The sequence below is a fragment of the Schistocerca nitens genome, chromosome 6 (assembly GCF_023898315.1).
Source record: "Schistocerca nitens isolate TAMUIC-IGC-003100 chromosome 6, iqSchNite1.1, whole genome shotgun sequence".
Lineage (NCBI taxonomy): Eukaryota > Metazoa > Arthropoda > Insecta > Orthoptera > Acrididae > Schistocerca > Schistocerca nitens.
In genome coordinates, this window is record NC_064619.1 from 340,615,375 (window position 1) to 340,635,008 (window position 19,634).

Genomic DNA, 19,634 nt, shown 5'->3' on the forward strand with positions numbered 1-19,634 from the left:
AAAGGATTGGAAGAAAATCGCAGGTCATTTCTATAGATGCACATTGACTGGCATCAACCTTTTGTAGAATTACGAAATACGTTTTACACTCATGTATGATGAATTTTATCGAAAATGAAAAATTGCCTCCAAATATCAAGAAGGACTTTGCAGAGATCTGTGAGATAGAGAGCAGCCTGGACAATGGTGTCTAGGTTGACGCCGTGTCCCACGACTTTCGAAAGTGTTTGACACAGTTTGGACGTTATCCAGAAGCTTAATTGTGAGAATGAGTGTTGAACAATATCTGGAGAAACCTCGTAGACAGGGCAGCCACAGCTATGAGTAATCACTGCTTTAGCTGTTAGTAAATTCTATATTTTTAGATCCCTGTCTGTTTCATGGAAGTCATCTTCAGGTGAGCAAATAATTAAAACATTAGAGCTAAAAAAAATCTTGGGTATTAATAAACAGCTTCAGTTATATTCAGTCTGAAACCTAGTCTTTAATTTTTTTACTAAACACTGACCTACAGAATTTTCCCTGACAAAGAAAAGTCAAACTTAACCTATTAATTTACTACTAACAATATCCAAGCCTAATGCAATCTGACTGCTGAACATGACAACATGACTTCAAATAATTAACGGAAAAGAATGTCCCTGAATTGCAAGAAATCCTAACAATAACACAAATCCAAAAAATATGAATTTAAAGAAACAAGAAACTACCTCTAACCTCTGTTAATTGCCTAGACTCATATCAATCACAAATCCAGATAGTGGAAACCCCATTCTTTTTTTATAAGTCACTTACCTCACAGAAAATCTTCATAACATGAACTACAGCAATTACAGCAAGTAGCGACAACAGCCAGCTAAATAAAAAGATATGAAATACTATAGACTCTAACTACTAGGAGGCATATGGTTAGCAAAAGAAAGATTTTGTTGAAGAGCAAACAATGTATTTAGAAATTTTTACCTTAATCATGTAACCTCCAGTTCCAAAAATTATATAGTTGTCAATAATTCCACTATCCAAACATTATCAATAACATCCATCATCATACATTTCCTTGCATATTTTCATATAGACACATCATTTCATCTTACTTTATATTGCGTGTCCTACCAACACAGAGTCTCCATTAAGAAAATCACGTCCATACACTTCCATATCCACTCGCTAACTTCTAGTCTGTCCAACCACAGAATCCCTTGCAGAGGGCGCAGAGCGCTGTTAGTGATATTAACACAGTCTACAGTGCTGCCAACATACAAACAGGCTACTTACAAATCTTTTATTTTTAGATAACTACTGGATCATGATGCTAAGAGCCATATCTTCAGGTGGACATACATTAGACCTAAAAGATTGGAACTAAGGACCCAACATTCGCTGTTCAGTAAGAGACATTCTGCAGTCACTTACCCTGTTCTGCAACTGTGTACAGACTGAAGAAAAGGCTCCGTACACCGTATTGGACTGGAATCCATGCATCCGGCTGTTTTATTCAATGAGGTTCCAAATTCTGAGCTTTTTAGCTCTATCGTTGTAGTTAAATGATCACCTGATGATGTGGCTGTTAGTACCATGAAACTGGTAGCGATCTAAAAATAAAAGATTAAAGACGGCTGAAGCAGTTTATTAATACCCAAGATAAACGTTATCTACCCGCTGACCTGTCTGTCTTGTTGGTATGTGAGGCTATGCTCAGGAACGAACATAGATTGTTCAGCGATTCACCTTAACATTACAGCTGCTGGCCACTGTTATGTGTCTGCCATCAAGCAGATCTACTAGCTAAAGGTAATTTAAGCCAGGGAAGGTGATTGTAAAGCCTACCAGGAAGAACAGAACCAATCATTTTACAGTTTATCATGGAGATCTGGTGACCACTAAATTCCTGGCTTGACAAATGATATTATCTCTTTGACATAGTGTGTGCCTGGCACCATAGCGCAAGGAGCCAACATGGAACAACCATACCATTTCCTGGGTATTCTGCGTGAAGTTATAGAAAACAAGATCTGAAACTTACTCGTACTAATATCACTCTGTAAAGGTATTTTCTCAGCCATGCAGATCTCGAAATATAGCAATTAGAACGCTGTACCTACCAGAAAACAGTACACTGATCCAAAGGCGCCCATAAAATAGGCAATAATAATAATCATAATAATAATAATAAGGAAAATGTAAGCAAATGAGTGAGTACTACTGAAAGGGTGAATAGAGAAGGTGAGGAATGAAGATGAAAGAAAGTTGTTTCTGTTTACAAGAAACGATGTTGAGCATGCCAGGGTAGGTACATAAAATGAGAAGCTACAGATATTTACAATTATGATATGAGATGGAGGAAATTATATCACTTATAGCGGAAAGTTGTTGTTAGTCATCTTGATGCAATGCAGCCAAGAGGATTTAAGGCTTTTCTGTGCAAAAGTGAGAAATGCTGAAGATTAAGTGTTGAAGACTTAGAAAAAAAATGGAAGAACAGGGATTAAATGTAATGAAATGACCCACGAAAAGTTTAAGGATGATCGGTTCCCGTGAAATGGTCAAGTATGTTACACAACAAGATAAAATTCCGTTGAACGACACTAGTAATGAACGCCAGTAAAAATTGGCATGCTGATCGCCAATGTCTGTGTAACCGTCTGGAAGCTGTTCAGTAAAACGATTGGACCGACAGAATAAGAAGTTAACATGTTCACTGAGACTTCAGGGGATTCACAACTCTATTATGAATAAGTTCTCGGCGAGTGCAGCGGCTTTAGCAGCGGTAATACTATTTCTTTCATTTCGTTTTGTACACTGTCATCAGTTCTCCTAGTATTTTATACGCCTTTTAAAATGTCTTCAGCTCTTATATCTATCTTACTTGAAAGGACGGAATGTAGCAATGTTTTTAAAACTACCACTGTCGCTGGAATGATGCTGATAGTCCTAAAACTGCTAACGTCGTAGGGACTGATTTTTCACTTTTTGTTCTTGTCAGGAGCCACTAACTTGAATGTTTTTGTACCTTACTACCTATACTGAAAGTGAAGGCAGCGTGCCAGCAGACCCAAAGTTCTGGTCAATGCCCTGCGAGTGCCTTAGCACTGACAGAGTAGCACTTGTAAGGAAGGCCCTTGCTGGGGAGGGTCGATACACACGCGTATCCAAAGTTACACACTAAAGTATTAAGGCAAAATGATATTCATATTCTCTCACTGATAATTAAATCTTCATACACAATAATGGCAACCTCTTACTAAACATTTAATAATGGCAAACTGTGCGAACACAAATCTGATGAATCTAACATGAGGGTCGCGGGAAACTGCGAACAAGTAACGCAAGTACCGAGTGATCGTCGGTAAATTAGTTAGGGATAGAACAGAACTACTGAGGGTAATTCAAAGAACTGTTGAAGGTAATACGTAGAACCCTTGAAGGTAATAAGTGAAATCTGTTGTGGATTTAGGAACTAAACTGTCCATGATTTCACTTCATAATGAAACTCTGAGATTACAAAGTTATGAACTGATATGAAATTCCCTAGAGCCCTCGCAGTAGCAGCTCGGTCTCACGATAGTGTAGTTGGTGACTGATGTACTGCAACCTGCAGCGCTAGCGCCCTCTCCTGCGGCAAAGTGTTGGATGACCCAGGAAATTTCTAAGTCCCCTAACACCTCAGATCAGCTGCTGGCTGTAGCTGACGAAGATGACGCAGCTGCAGGATGGGAGGAGCGACGACTAGAACTGAAGTTGACTAATACGGAGTAGAAGAAGAAGTGAAGTGGTTTCTGTGGGAGAGTGTCTGACAAGGAAACCTCGTTTTGCCACGTTTTTCGATAGATGCTCAATTTGATTGTCTGGGCTCTGAATCTTCCGAGCCTCGCTGATCCTTTTTACCATTCTCCTATGAAAAAAGTCGTTCCTCGCTATCCTTTCTCTCTCCTTGGCCAGTGGGGCAGCTTCACTCCAACACCGACGTGCTTCTCTGTCACTCAGTGGCGTAGCGTACATAACTGGCGCCCGGAGCACGACACTTTATTGGCGTCGCCACCCGTCAATCGGTGCCCGGAGCACAACACTTTATTGGCGCCCCCGCCGCCCCTCCTCAGCGCCCGAGGTTTGACACTACACTTTATTCGCGCCCGCCCTACAGAAACAGATGAGGTAATGTAATATTTAGAATTTGCTCTAATAATAATATGTTTGAAATGATACTATTTCAGGGACCTTACTGATCTCATACAGATATGATTTTATATATATAGACTAAAGCGGCGAGTGAAAATTTGTACCAACGCCGGGAGTCGAAACCAGGTCTCGTTCATAGTAGGCAGGTATATTAACCACTAAGCCACTTCGGCACAACAGTTCACAGAACTACACGGGTTATCCTGGCACGCCTCCCTCCTCGAACCAAACTCTCACTGCCGCCCCAGTCTAAATTCCTCAGATTCAGTCTATGTACATAAAATCATGCCTGTATAAGACTAGTAAAGTCTCTGTGTCACTTCATTTGTACTAGTACCTGCACCTGGATTGCAGGCTTGATCCCCCATTTACTTTCGATTCTGAGGTGCTATTCCAGAACATGGAGAGCTTCAGCAGTGCTATTCGTGTGTAAGGATCAATTTGGACGTAGGAGGGAGGCGTGCCAGGGTAATCCATGTAATTCTGTGAACCGCTGTGCCAAGGTGGCTTAGTGGCTAATGTACCTGCCTAGTAAGCGGGACACCAGGATTTGATTTCCAGCTTCGGTACAAATTTTCACTCGCTGCTTCAATCTATATACATAAAATAATATATTTTCTGGAAAACCGTGTTTGTCTTGGAGACCATTTGGCATCCGCTGCAAGCGGCGCTAGGGGCATGATAGACCCCGTCGCTATGCCACCACTGTAAATCTGGAAAAAGTTTAAATGAATCAATGTCCGTAGTTACTTATGTCTCTACTATAAAGTTATGTAAATATACATGTGATGTGTGTTGCGAAAAACTGTCCTTTTACACACTTACCACTAATATGACAACCGAGAGTAGTTCCAAAGTCTGCCGCGCGGGATTACCCGAGAGGTCTTAAGACGCTGCAGTCACGGACTGTGCGGCTGGTCCCGGCGGAGGTTCGAGTCCTCCCTCGGGCATGGGTGTGTGTGTTTGTCCTTAGGATAAATTAGGTTAAGTAGTGTGTAAGCTTAGGGACTGATGACCTTAGCAGTTAAGTCCCTTAAGATTTCACACACATTTTGAACAGTTCCAAAGTCTGCTCTCACTTACAGGCGTAGTTACCTCTGGAAAATACTGCAAAAAATTGGACCACACAATAAAATGATTAGCTAATGAATGATGTAGTCAGAATTAGCAAATAAAATGGTTTTTATGGGATGTGGCCGAGCGCTTCTAGGCGCTTCTGTCTGACTGCTGGTACGGTCGCAGTTTCGAATCCTGCCTCGGGCACGGATGTGTGTGATGTCCTTAGGTTAGTTAGGTTTAAGTGGTTCTAAGTCTAGGGGACTGATGACCTCAGCTGTTAGCTCCCATAGTGCTCAGAGCCATTTGAACCATTTTTGGTTTTTACGGGTAAGGCATGTAGTCCTCTCAGAATTGGCAATACAACAGTATAATACTTTTATAATTACAGACATGTGCAGGACCAAAGTTGTGAGAGCACATGGAATGCGTTGATCTTAAGCATCCACATTCCCAGTGCATCTTGACGAGATAGACACCAAACATACTTGTAAAATTATAAACATGATACTCCTAGATGGGAGAAGTTTGTATCAGCCAGGGTTAAACTAAAAAGGCAATCAAAAGAATAGAAACCCTTAAATTAACTGAACTTGAATTGAATCTACCACCTGAGCCGTATGCGGCTTGCATTGATGCCGTTCATTGCTTGGCATCTTGTAATAGCGATAGTGGCGTCTCGTTTGCTTAGTGTGTTCACTGGCGCCACTGAGTTTGCTCGCCTTGTCTTTCCGTGAGTGGCAGCAGTAGCGCTTATCAATAGCGCGTACTGTGGTACCATCTTTGGAGAGGCCTTTAATATTTCCGGGTCGTCATGTGTCCAGGGAGTTGAGCTGGGATGGAGCAGCAGTGAGGGCCGGACAGCCAGTACTCGCCCAACCGCTGGCGACACACATGCACTGTTCGACAGAAGGATGTGGTCGCGAGAGTGCACGACCACAAGGACCGGATTCAGTGAGTTTTAGTTCAATGATCCGTAGTAATCGAGTAGTGCAACTTCCACCTGTGTGTGTGTGTGTGTGTCCGCCCGTCGAAGTGCCCTCATGGTAACAAGTTATCAGTCGACGATTTATACTGGGATCTTTTCCGTGCCTGACTTGAGTGGGGACGACTGTTGGTTGGTCGTACGGTCGGTCGTCGCAGTGGACGACGTGCATTTGGTTTCCGACCACCTCTGGCTTCTCTGTCTCTGTGCCGACTTATAATTCGTCCGTTGTTTCACAGTGACTGGTTTTAGTATTGTGAGTTGTTGGTGGAATTGTTTTCTCGGATCCGTGTGTTTCTTGTGGTTTTGGATGAGCTGTTATTTTTATGCTGTCTGCGTACTGGATTTGGTGAGAGTTGCGAACGGAAATCAGTTCGGTTGGGGCGCAGCGGCGTGCAGGTCTGTGCAGCGCGCGGGCAAGGGGATTGGTCAGTCGGTCGGTCGGCGCTTAAGCTGCCCCTGGTTTGAGTTGCCATCCTGTTACGTGAGTACAACTCTGGGCTCAGTTCGCTTGCAGACGCGGAAGTGTTAAGACGTGCTACGCGGTCGCTCTTCCGTGTGACGCTTGTGTTTACCTACTAGTGCACGCGCGTAACAGCTTTCGTTTGGTACAGTTTTCTGTTAGGCACATTAACACCTGACACTACTATCGGTGACGGCAAGCCCCGCCATGTATGGTGGGGTGTATGGAGAAGGCGGTGGTGACTTCGACGCCCCTATGGGACAACATCAACAACAAGCACCTGCCCAGCGGCTACATCCAGATGCAGCACCCTTACCAGCTCCTCCAGGAACTGCACTGGACAACACGACGGCTGTGATCAGCCACTCGTTAGCAGTTGTTCGGGGAGAATCTGGAATACAGCCGGCAGAAGAGCATATGGATTTATCGGAACAGGATTCCTGCAGTTTCTCCGCTACGAGAAACAAGCGACAAAGTGAGGTCAGTCTGGATTTAAGAAATTCCAAAACCTTCATAGCAGACTCTAATCAACTCTTACCTGTAACTGACGTTTCAAATGTAGCTGACCCCCCTGTAGCAACTGCTTCTGGGCTCACTCCTAACCAACATGCTGCAACTAACACCCCTCCTGTGGGACCTGCACCTACTCCGAGGTCTCTCAACTTTTACAAACGTACAGATAGGGGACCATTCGTAGTTTACATGGAATGTTTGGACAAAAACTTAGGCCGCTTGCACCCTATGGCACTAGGGAAATTATTGCATATTTCCTTGTCAGAAGTGAAGAATTCTATACTTAACATCTCTTCAGCAGGAAAAACAAAAGTTAAGGTGGAACTGAAAACCCCAGACAAGGCTAATTTCCTAGTTACCAGTGAGGTATTAAAGTCAAAAAAATATAGAAGCTTACATTCCTTCCTTTGTTGTCCATAATCTGGGAGTAATCAGGAAAGTAGACACCAACCTTGAAGAATCGGAGATTTTGAAAGTCGTACAATCTCCCTTCCCTGTTGTAGGCGTTCGGAGGTTTACGAAGAGATATGGTAAAGACCAAATCGTTAAATTGCAGACCTGTTTGTTAACCTTCGACTCTCAAACCTTACCAGAAGCCGTGTCTATTCACGGAACAAGATGTCCCGTAGATCTTTATGTACCAACTGTCAGGCAGTGCTTTATTGTCTTCGTTACGGGCACATCAACAAACAATGTCGATCTCAGATGAGATGCATTAAATGTAGTGGTCCACATAATGTTGAATCCTGTGTCTCACCTATCACTATTTGCGCTCATTGCGGGGGACAACACGCATCCACGGACCGTTCCTGCCCGGAATACCATATCGGCGACGAGCTCAAGAATTAGCTACGTTCAACAACATTGACTTCAGGGATGCGCTGTCTATTGCTCGTATGCCAACCTATGCATCCGTCACCGGGATTCAACAACATCACTTGCCGGCTCCGATCATTCCTGCTCCAACAAGGTTGAGCTCTCCGGACTTTCAAAACCCACAACTCTTCCCGCCGCTGCCCGCCGCAAGCATGCAGAGTCAACAACGCGGAAGTGGGAACGCAACTCAGTGTGCAACTGTGCCCCATCAGACACACGTCGCTTACCGGCCTCCCCGGCGGCAGGCGCAAGTAAACAACCAAAGTAACGTTCGTGAGTGGTCTCAGTACCGCAGCCTGTTATATCCCATGCAACATTCATTCACTCCTATCAGCCAAAATCCATACCAGCCTGCTGCTCACAGATTAGCAACCTCACAAGCGCCGAACCAACGACAGCCTCAAGGTCATGCTGAACTTATAGATAAGATAATAAATGTGATTGATATTGTCATGCAAAACATGAGACAAAATAGTGCTATGAACAATTCAGATATCCGGCACCTCGTTACTGGCATATTTCAATCTCTCTCTCTCCCTAAATTACGGCGGCTTTAAAAGTATTGCAGTGGAATGCGAGATCGGCTAATTCTAATAGAGAAAGCTTGCAACGAGAACTGTTCGTATGTCAGCCTGATATCGTTCTGTTATGTGAAACTTGGTTCAAATTCGAACGAACTGTTCGCTTTCAAAATTATTCTATAGTAAGGGAAGACCGTCTCGATGGGTGGGGCGGCGTAGCTATACTGGTAAAAACTTCGCTGCCGCATCGACAACACCCGTTACACGTACCTGTCACCAACCTTGAATTAGTTGCTGTGGAGATACGAACTGCCCACAAAACCTTTACAGTTGTCTCGTTGTATAACGCTCCCCACCACAGTATCGTGGAAGATGACTGGAGACAATTAATAAGTCAGCTTCGTCCTCCCTTTATCGTAGCTGGAGACGTGAATACCCACCATGTAGCGTGGGGAGGAGACGTGACAGACGGGAACGGCAGGACCTTGACAAGCGTTATCGATGATAATAACCTAGTGATACTCAACGATGGCTCTCCTACTATGATAACTTCACCGCTCCGTAGACCCTCCGCAGTTGATGTAACTCTTTGCACCCCCTGCTTTACTGAAATATCTAATTGGTGCGTTAAAAAGGATTCAATGGGATCCGATCATCTCCCAATAGAGTTTCACATTAACATCAACGTCGATACTACGCACATCTGTTACTCTAATAGTACGTGGAAAATCAAGGAAGCCAATTGGGCCTCTTATCAGGAAACGGCTCGGCGGGCACTCGCAAATACGAGACGTGACTTACGGGACGAAGATGCATACCCAGTTTTACTCAATGCTATGAACGTCGCAGCTGGCATCAGCATCCCTAAGAAAAAAGAGTTTACAGTAATGAAGCACTGTTCTCCTCCTCGGTGGAATTCGGAATGCTCTCGGGAAGTTGCGAAACGACGACTCGCCTTGAAAACCTATCGTCAGAATCCTTCATTGGACAACTTCTTGGCTGTACAAAAAGTGAATGCGCGAGTTACCAAATTCCTGAAGAAAACCAAGAAGGACAGTTGGAAACAATTTTGCCTGTCCCTAAATAATGAAACCAGTATGGCAAGCATCTGGCATAAAATAAAAGCTTTTAGAACAAGAAGACTGTCTTCCTCCCCTCCTGCTACCACGGCCTGGTTAGAGGAATTCATAGATACAATCGCTCCTCCCACGGTGCCATTTTTAAACCATCGGTTCCCTGCTGAAGAAGACCGCTATCATGTTCTCCTTCGTCCTTTCTCTAAAGAAGAACTCAACGAAGCTATTAAAGTATCGAACGACAGTTACCCTGGCATTGATCATATACACTACTCTATGCTTGCACACCTGCCTATAGAAGCGAAAGACTTTCTCTTGAACATTTTTAATCAGAACTGGATGAAGAAAGATCTCATATCAACATGGAAGACGCAAGTAATAATTCCAATTCTCTTAAGTGGTAAAGATCCAAATGTCGGTACTAATTATAGACCTATAGCCTTGTCGTCGTGTGTTGCAAAAATACTGGAACGAATGGTAAAAAGGAGACTAGAATGGTGGCTTGAAAGAAGTAATTTGTTGCCTCGGAGTCAATACGGCTTCAGAAAAGGTAAAGGGACCATGGATAACCTGTTTTTGCTTAATATGGATATCACGTCAGCCTTTCAAACGAAAGAGACAGTAGTGGCAGCTTTTCTTGACGTTAAGGGTGCATATGATCACGTACAAATACCGATACTCTCGGACAAGCTGGCAGGATTTGGAATTCCTTCACGGATGATCTACGGTATCAGTACCCTTATTTCTCAAAGAACGATCTACGTCCGTTTCAAAGGTACCATGATCGGACCTTTTTATGTCTCCCAGGGCTTGCCGCAAGGTGCAATTTTAAGTCCTCTCCTGTATACTCTATATACGCACGACCTAGAACGCATACTTACTCCCCCCACAAAAATGCTGCAGTATGCTGATGACATATATGTGTTTATTCTACTGCTGCTTCATATCTTCAGGCCAAAACGGCATTAACCACAACCATCGCACACATCGATGAGTGGCTCTCTATCAATGGGCTGGAGATCTCGGCTGAGAAATCAGCAGTCGTTCCCTTCTCCAAGTCGACGACAGCTCGCACTGAAGATCACATTACCTGTGGCAAGTACACTTTCCAAATAAAATCTCACGTTCGATTTCTGGGGATGATTTTTGACTCTCGGTTAAGCTGGGCGCCCCACATCCGATCAACCGTTACCAAGTGTGAAGAAGGTTTAAATGTAATCAGATCACTCACTCGTGTCTGGTGGGGAGCGCACCAGAGTGTTTTACTCACCATGTACCGAGGGATAATTCGATCTCGATTAGACTATGGCTGTCAATTCTACCACACTGCGTCAAAGATTCATCTCTCCAAATTAGATACTCTTCAATATAGAGCCATTCGTACCTGTCTTGGAGCCATGCGATCGACGCCCACCAACGCCCTTTTTATAGAAGCGGGGGAGATGCCCTTGAGCATTAGGCGCCAAATGTTATCGGACAAATTCTACATTCAAGGCATGGCCATTATGGACAGTTCCGTCTATCAAAGTAGAGACTGCATTTATCGACTGTGGATTGCATCCCATAGAAGGAATAAAGTGCCAGCCGTTTGTGCCAGCTTTGACACTTGGTCACCTGTCATACATTCTACACGGCCTGTTTTTGAATATGATCTTCAAACGCTCTGCTCCCAGATCCCAGTCCATTATTTAAGTACGACCTAGCTGGACAGTACTAATGTCAACGTTGGCTTCAATCGTCTCGTTCAAGCACAGTGGCCGGGTTTTCTCTGTGTATATACCGATGGCTCCAAAATTCCGCAAGAAGAGTGTACAGGATGCGCTTTTTTCTGTCCTCAGATCCAGATCCGAAAAACCTTCAAACTGCCTACGAGCACTTCTATTTTTACGGCGGAGACAGTGGCAGTTTTGGAAGCACTTACGTTTGTCTCTAGCACTTCCTTCCCCAAGATATTGATAGTATCTGACTCGCAAAGCGTTCTTAAAAACATTCAGTACAGTCGATGGAACAAAACAACCAACAGTTATATCTTGGATGTGATATCTGAATATATTCGCAGCACACGCACGGGCTGGACGATCCATTTGTTGTGGGTACCTTCCCACTCTGGTATCCTCTATAATGATGAAGTTGATGCATTAGCCAAACAAGCGGCAACCTTAGGCACCGTCCTGGATCTGCACCTTCCTTATACAGACTACTTACGTGAAGTCAAGGATCACGCAAGACAACAATGGCAGGAAATTTGGAACGTTTCTCAACAGACAAAAGGCGGTTATTACGCAGTGCTACAACCTCGGATTCCTTCACAGCCGTGGTTCATGAGGACACATCTGGACCGATCCACGATTTCTACCATCATAAGACTCCGCTTCAATCATGCCTCTTTCCCACAACATCTACATCGGATCAACGTTTACAGTTCACCAGCATGTGAGTGTGATCCTGAGTTGGAAGCTGATGTCAACCACATCTTATTTGTGTGCCCCAAATTTGACCGTGAACGGTTGGTCTTTCTGAAGACATTGCTGAGTATGGGCTACCATCTTCCTCAATCAGCTTCTTCTCTTTTGTGTACTAAAGACGTTCGTCTATATAAAGTGATAGTTAACTTCATCAAGAGTACTGGTTACAATCTGTAGGTTTTAATGGTGTACGTAAATTATAAATATGTCTTGCTGATGAAGAAATTTCAGAATTGGTGTGAATTGTAAGCCATGACACTTTTAATTATTTTCCAATGCAATTCAGTTCAATTTTTAAAACATTATGTACAAAACTGTAACAGTTAAGCTTTTTATTCTTGTAAACATGCATTTCTGTATTTTTTTATTCAATTATGTTTACATTGTCACTATGTGTTGCCGATGGCTAAATTGAGTACACACTCAAAGGCCTAATAAACAAAAAAAAAAAAAGAAAGAAACTCTTGGCTGCCTGTCTTACCGCTTACACACCTGTAGTCACCTTCCTCAGGTCGATCCAGGGAGCCCTGTCTGTGGATCACTCCGTCTTATCTGGTCGAGTTGTCATAATTGTTTGAAATTTACCCTAACGTTTTAATGTGTAACTGCTGTCCTCACTTGTAATTCAGACCTTGAGCTGTTGAGTGTTCTGAAGTAGCGTGTGGCCATCAGTCGACAAAAACATTTGGAGGTCCTCCTTAGTAAGGCCCTCAGCCACCAGTGTAGTAAAATTTTTGAAATGATTTTGAGAGTTTTTTAAAAAATAAAGTGTATGTGTTTTCTGTTAAACCAACGGTAACTGATTAGGCCCCATCCAAATCTTTTCCTGCTTTCCCAAATTGCCACATTTCACCACCAACATCTACATATACATCTACCATATGGGTCTTGCTAACATTCAAAAAGGACAGAACATGCACATAAGAAGTCTACAAAAAGCTTTGATTCACATGCGTTTTCTGCAAATATACATCAAAAAAGGTTTTGCATCACCTCAGTTCCAAGAGTTCCGGAACCTGTACAGAAAATTGGAATAGAGATCAACATAAACATCATTTCCGCCCTTTATATTACTAACGAAAACCACACATTGCATGAGGTACCATCATACAGCGAGACCGTCAGAGGTGGTGGTCCAAATTCCTGTACACACCGGTACATCTAATACCCAGTAGCATTAGATTAGATTAGATTAGTTTTCGTTCCATAGATCCGTGCTGAGGAGATCCTCGTGGATGTGGAACATGTCAATTTTTTTACTCACTTTTTTTATTTTTATTTTTTTTAAAGCTGAAATAACAATACTAATAGCAGTAATGAACCATGGACCTTGCCGTTGGTGGGGAGGCTTGCGTGCCTCAGCGATACAGATGGCCGTACCGTAGGTGCAACCACAACGGAGGGGTATCTGTTGAGAGGCCAGACAAACATGTGGTTCCTGAAGAGGGGCAGCAGCCTTTTCAGTAGTTGCAGGGGCAACAGTCTGGATGATTGACTGATCTGGCCTTGTAACATTAACCAAAACGGCCTTGCTGTGCTGGTACTGCGAACGGCTGAAAGCAAGGGGAAACTACAGCCGTAATTTTTCCCGAGGACATGCAGCTTTACTGTATGATTAAATGATGATGACGTCCTCTTGGGTAAAATATTCCGGAGGTAAAATAGTCCCCCATTCGGATCTCCGGGCGGGGACTACTCAAGAGGAATTCGTTATCAGGAGAAAGAAAACTGGCATTCTACGGATCGGAACGTGGAATGTCGGATCCCTTAATCGGGCAGGTAGGTTAGAAAATTTAAAAAGGGAAATGGATAGGTTAAAGTTAGATATAGTGGGAATTAGTGAAGTTCGGTGGCAGGAGGAACAAGACTTTACATACATAGTGAACGCATTATTGCGGCCAAGATAGACACAATGCCCATGCCTACTACAGTAGTACAAGTTTATATGCCAACTAGCTCTGCAGATGATGAAGAAATTGATGAAATGTATGACGAAATAAAAGAAATTATTCAGATAGTGAAGGGAGACGAAAATTTAATAGTCATGGGTGACTGGAATTAGTCAGTAGGAAAAGGGAGAGAAGGAAACGTAGTAGGTGAATATGGATTGGGGGGAAGAAATGAAAGAGGAAGCCGCCTTGTAGAATTTTGCACAGAGCATAACTTAATCATAGCTAACACTTGGTTCAAGAATCATAAAAGAAGGTTGTATACCTGGAAGAATCCTGGAGATACTAATAGGTATCAGATAGATTATATAATGGTAAGACAGAGATTTAGGAACCAGGTTTTAAATTGTAAGACATTTCCAGGGGCAGATGTGGATTCTGACCACAATCTATTGGTTATGAACTGCAGATTGAAACTGAAGAAACGGCAAAAAGGTGGTAATTTAAGGAGATGGGACCTGGATAAACTGAAAGAACCAGAGGTTGTAGAGAGTTTCAGGGAGAGCATAAGGGAACAATTGACAGGAATGGGGGAAAGAAATACAGTAGAAGAAGAATGGGTAGCTCTGAGGGATGAAGTAGTGAAGGCAGCAGAGGATCAAGTAGGTAAAAAGACGAGGGCTAATAGAAATCCTAGGGTAACAGAAGAAATATTGAATTTAATTGATGAAAGGAGAAAATATAAAAATGCAGTAAATGAAGCAGGCAAAAGGGAATACAAACGTCTCAAGAATGAGATCGACAGAAAGTGCAAAATGGCTAAGCAGGGATGGCTAGAGGACAAATGTAAGGATGTAGAGGCTTGTCTCACTAGGGGTAAGATAGATACTGCCTACAGGAAAATTAAAGAGACCTTTGGAGAGAAGAGAACCACTTGTATGAATATCAAGAGCTCAGATGGCAACCCAGTTCTAAGCAAAGAAGGGAAGGCAGAAAGGTGGAAGGAGTATATAGAGGGTTTATACAAGGGCGATGTACTTGAGGACAATATTATGGAAATGGAAGAGGATGTAGATGAAGATGAAATGGGAGATACGATACTGCGTGAAGAGTTTGACAGAGCACTGAAAGACCTGAGTCGAAACAAGGCCCCGGGAGTAGACAACATTCCATTAGAACTACTGATGGCCTTGGGAGAGCCAGTCATGACAAAACTCTACCATCTGGTGAGCAAGATGTATGAGACAGGCGAAATACCCACAGACTTCAAGAAGAATATAATAATTCCAATACCAAAGAATGCAGGTGTTGACAGATGTGAAAATTACCGAACTATCAGTTTAATAAGTCACAGCTGCAAAATACTAATGCAAATTCTTTACAGACGAATGGAAAAACTGGTAGAAGTGGACCTCGGGGAAGATCAGTTTGGATTCCGTAGAAATGTTGGAACACGTGAGGCAATACTAACCTTACGACTTATCTTAGAAGAAAGATTAAGAAAAGGCAAACCTACGTTTCTAGCATTTGTAGACTTAGAGAAAGCTTTTGACAACGTTAACTGGAATACTCTCTTTCAAATTCTGAAGGTGGCAGGGGTAAAATACAGGGAGCGAAAGGCTATTTACAATTTGTACAGAAACCAGATGGCAGTTATAAGAGTCGAGGGGCATGAAAGGGAAGCTGTGGTTGGGAAAGGAGTGAGACAGGGTTGTAGCCTCTCCCCGATGTTATTCAATCTGTATATTGAGCAAGCAGTAAAGGAAACAAAAGAAAAATTCGGAGTAGGTATTAAAATTCATGGAGAAGAAGTAAAAACTTTGAGGTTCGCCGATGACATTGTAATTCTGTCGGAGACAGCAAAGGACTTGGAAGAGCAGTTGAACGGAATGGACAGTGTCTTGAAAGGAGGATATAAGATGAACATCAACAAAAGCAAATCGAGGATAATGGAATGTAGTCAAATTAAATCGGGTGATGCTGAGGGGATTAGATTAGGAAATGAGACACTTAATGTAGTAAAGGAGTTTTGCTATATAGGTAGTAAAATAACTGATGATGGTCGAAGTAGAGAGGATATAAAATGTAGACTGGCAATGGCAAGGAAATCGTTTCTGAAGAAGAGAAATTTGTTAACATCGAGTATAGATTTAAGTGTCAGGAAGTCGTTTCTGAAAGTATTTGTATGGAGTGTAGCCATGTATGGAAGTGAAACATGGACGATAACCAGTTTGGACAAGAAGAGAATACAAGCTTTCGAAATGTGGTGCTACAGAAGAATGCTGAAGATAAGGTGGGTAGATCACTTAACTAATGAGGAGGTATTGAATAGAATTGGGGAGAAGAGAAGTTTGTTGCACAACTTGACTAGAAGAAGGGATCGGTTGGTAGGACATGTTTTGAGGCATCAAGGGATCACAAATTTAGCATTGGAGGGCAGTGTGGAGGGTAAAAATCGTAGAGGGAGACCAAGAGATGAATACACTAGGCAGATTCAGAAGGATGTAGGTTGCAGTAGGTACTGGGAGATGAAGAAGCTTGCACAGGATAGAGTAGCATGGAGAGCTGCATCAAACCAGTCTCAGGACTGAAGACCACAACAACAACAATAGTATGAATATATACAATACATCAATTGTTTCTATTAAAAAATTCGTCAATGGAGTAGAAGGAGTTGGCCACGAGTAAGTCTTTCAGGCTCCTTTTAAACTGATCTTTATTTGTAACTAAATTTTTTATGTTTACTGGAAAATTATTGAAGATGAGTGTTCCTGAGTAGTGGACCCCTTTTTTAACTAAAGTAAGTGCTTTTAAGTCCTTGTGCAGATCATTTTTGTTCCTGGTATTGTATGTATGAACTGAGCTGTTTGTTGGAAAAAGAGATATATTATTTAGGACAAATTTCATTAATGAGTAAATATACTGAGAGGCAGTAGTTAGTATACCCAGTTCTTTGAAGAGGTTTCTACAGGACGTCCGTGAATTTACTCCACAAATAATACGTATTACACGCTTTTGGACTCTGAAAACTTTTGTTTGACTTGAAGAGTTACCCCAAAATATTATACCATATGAAATTATGGAATAAAAGTAGGCAAAGTATGCAAGCTTTTTCATTTTTATGTCGCCTATGTCTGCTAACACTCGAATTGCAAATACAGATTTGTTAAGGCGTTTCTGCAGTTCTGTGGTGTGCTCTTCCCAACTGAATTTATTATCAAGTTGTAATCCCAGGAATTTAAGACTGTCAACCTCTTCTATCTGCTCTTCTTCGTATTTTATGCATATGCTGGGTGGAACCCTCTTACAGGTTCTGAATTGCGTATAGTGAGTCTTTTCGAAGTTTAATGTCAGTGAGTTGGCTTTAAACCATTTATTAATATCCATGAAAATATCATTAGCAGATCTTTCTAGAACTACACTTGACATACTATTTATTGCAATACTTGTCATCTGCAAACAAAACGAACTCTGCTTCTGACAGTGCAACTGATGAGAGATCATTAATGTACACAAGAAAAAGCAATGGCCCTAAGATGGATCCTTGTGGGACACCACATGTAATTTCTTCCCATTCTGATGATGACTGATGACTTAATTCACTAGTCCCTTGCACTGAAACCCTTTGTTTCCTGGTAGTGAGGTATGACTTGAACCATTTTGCAGCACTGCCCGTGACACCATAGAATTCTAATTTACTTAAAAGGATGTTGTGGTTCACACAATCAAATGCCTTTGACAAATCAGAGAAAATACCTGCTGCTTGTAATTTGTTATTTAAGGAATTAAGTACATTTTCACTGTAGGTGTAAATAGCCTTCTCGATATCAGAACCCTTCAGAAATCCAAACTGTGTTCTTGATAATATGTTATTTGTGGTCAGATGGTTGAGCAGCTGCCTGTACATTACTTTTTCTAAAATTTTTGAGAATGCTGGCAAAAGTGAAATCGGTCTGTAGTTTGATGGTATCTCTTTATCCCATTTCTTGAATAGAGGCTTAACATCTGCATATTTTAGCCAGTCAGGAAATGTCCCAGTTATAATTGACTGGTTACACAAGTAACTTAGAATTGTACTAAACTCACAAGAACATGCCTTAATTAACTTTGTTGATATTTCATCGTACCCACTAGAATGCTTTGTTTTTAAAGATTTTATTATGGACATTATTTCTTTTGGTGAAGTTAGTGACATATTCATGTACTTGAAGCTATTTGTGAAGGCTAGTTTCAGATATTCAAGGGCATTATTTACTGATCCTGAAAGTCCCATTCTATCAGTAACGGATATAAAGTACTTGTTAAATAGATTTGCCACACTATGCCCATCAGTTACTAGTGTCATCTACCCTTAGTGCTATTTGCTCCTGTTCCTTTCTGGTTCTACCATTCTGCTCTTTCACTATATCCCATATTGTTTTTATTTTGTTCCCTGACATTGCTATCTTCTTCTCGTAGTGCATTTGTTTAGACATCTGAATTACTTTTTTTAATGTTTTACAGTATTCCTTGTATTTAGCTAAATCATCAGCATTGGAGCTGTTCGTGGTCGACAGATACATTTTCCTTTTTGTCTTACAGGAAATCTTTATTCTTTGTGTAATCCATGGTTTTATTATAGACTTCTGTTTAATTTGAGTAACTTTTAGAGGAAAACAGTTTTCAAACATGGTACTGACATTGTTCATGAATGTGTTATATTTTTCATTCATGTCATGAGCACTATAAACATCTTTCCAGTTCGTATCTTTGAGCAGTTTTCTAAAACACTCAATTTTTGGTTGATTGACTACTCTCCTGTACTCAGATTTAGCAGTCTTGATAATCTGCTTAGAATTTACATCTAAAACAAGGAGCTGCATGTCATGATCTGATAGTCCATTTATAATAGGTTTTATGATATGATTTTGTTCCTTTGATTTGTCAAAAAAAATTTTATCAATGGCTGTCCTTGAGGATTTAGTGATCCTAGTTGGAAAGTTTACAATGTGAGTTAGATTGAAAGACAACATTACTAACTGCAGTGAATTTTTACTGGAAGATTGCATTAGAAAATCTGTATTAAAGTCACCAGCAATCAAAATTTCTTTGTTTCTTCCTGTTAAATAACCCAGAATAGCTTCTAGATGATCTAAGAATAGATTATAATTTCCTGCAGGTGCTCGGTAAAGAGTTATTATTATATAGGATCTGTTATGGAACTCTACTTCTGTTGCACATGCTTCTAGATGCTGCTCTGAAAAGAATTTATTAATGTCAATGTTCTTGAATTTATGACAGTTTTTGATAAATGTGGCAACTCCTCCTCCATCCATATCTACTCTGCAGAAGTAGGAAGCTAGCTTAAATCCTGAAATGTCTAACATATCTATATCAGTGGTCACTTGATGTTCAGAGAGGCAGATTATGTCAATTTGGTTAGATGAATTCATTTCATCAATACAAATGAGTAGTTCATCAACTTTATTTCTAAGTCTCGGAATGTTCTGGTGTAATAAAGATAACTGATACTGCATACTAATGGGATTGTAACTGCTTTGGCGAAGATGAACTAGCAGTTTCTGATTACTTTCTGTTGAACACTGTTTAAATTGGGGCTGTATGATACAATCTG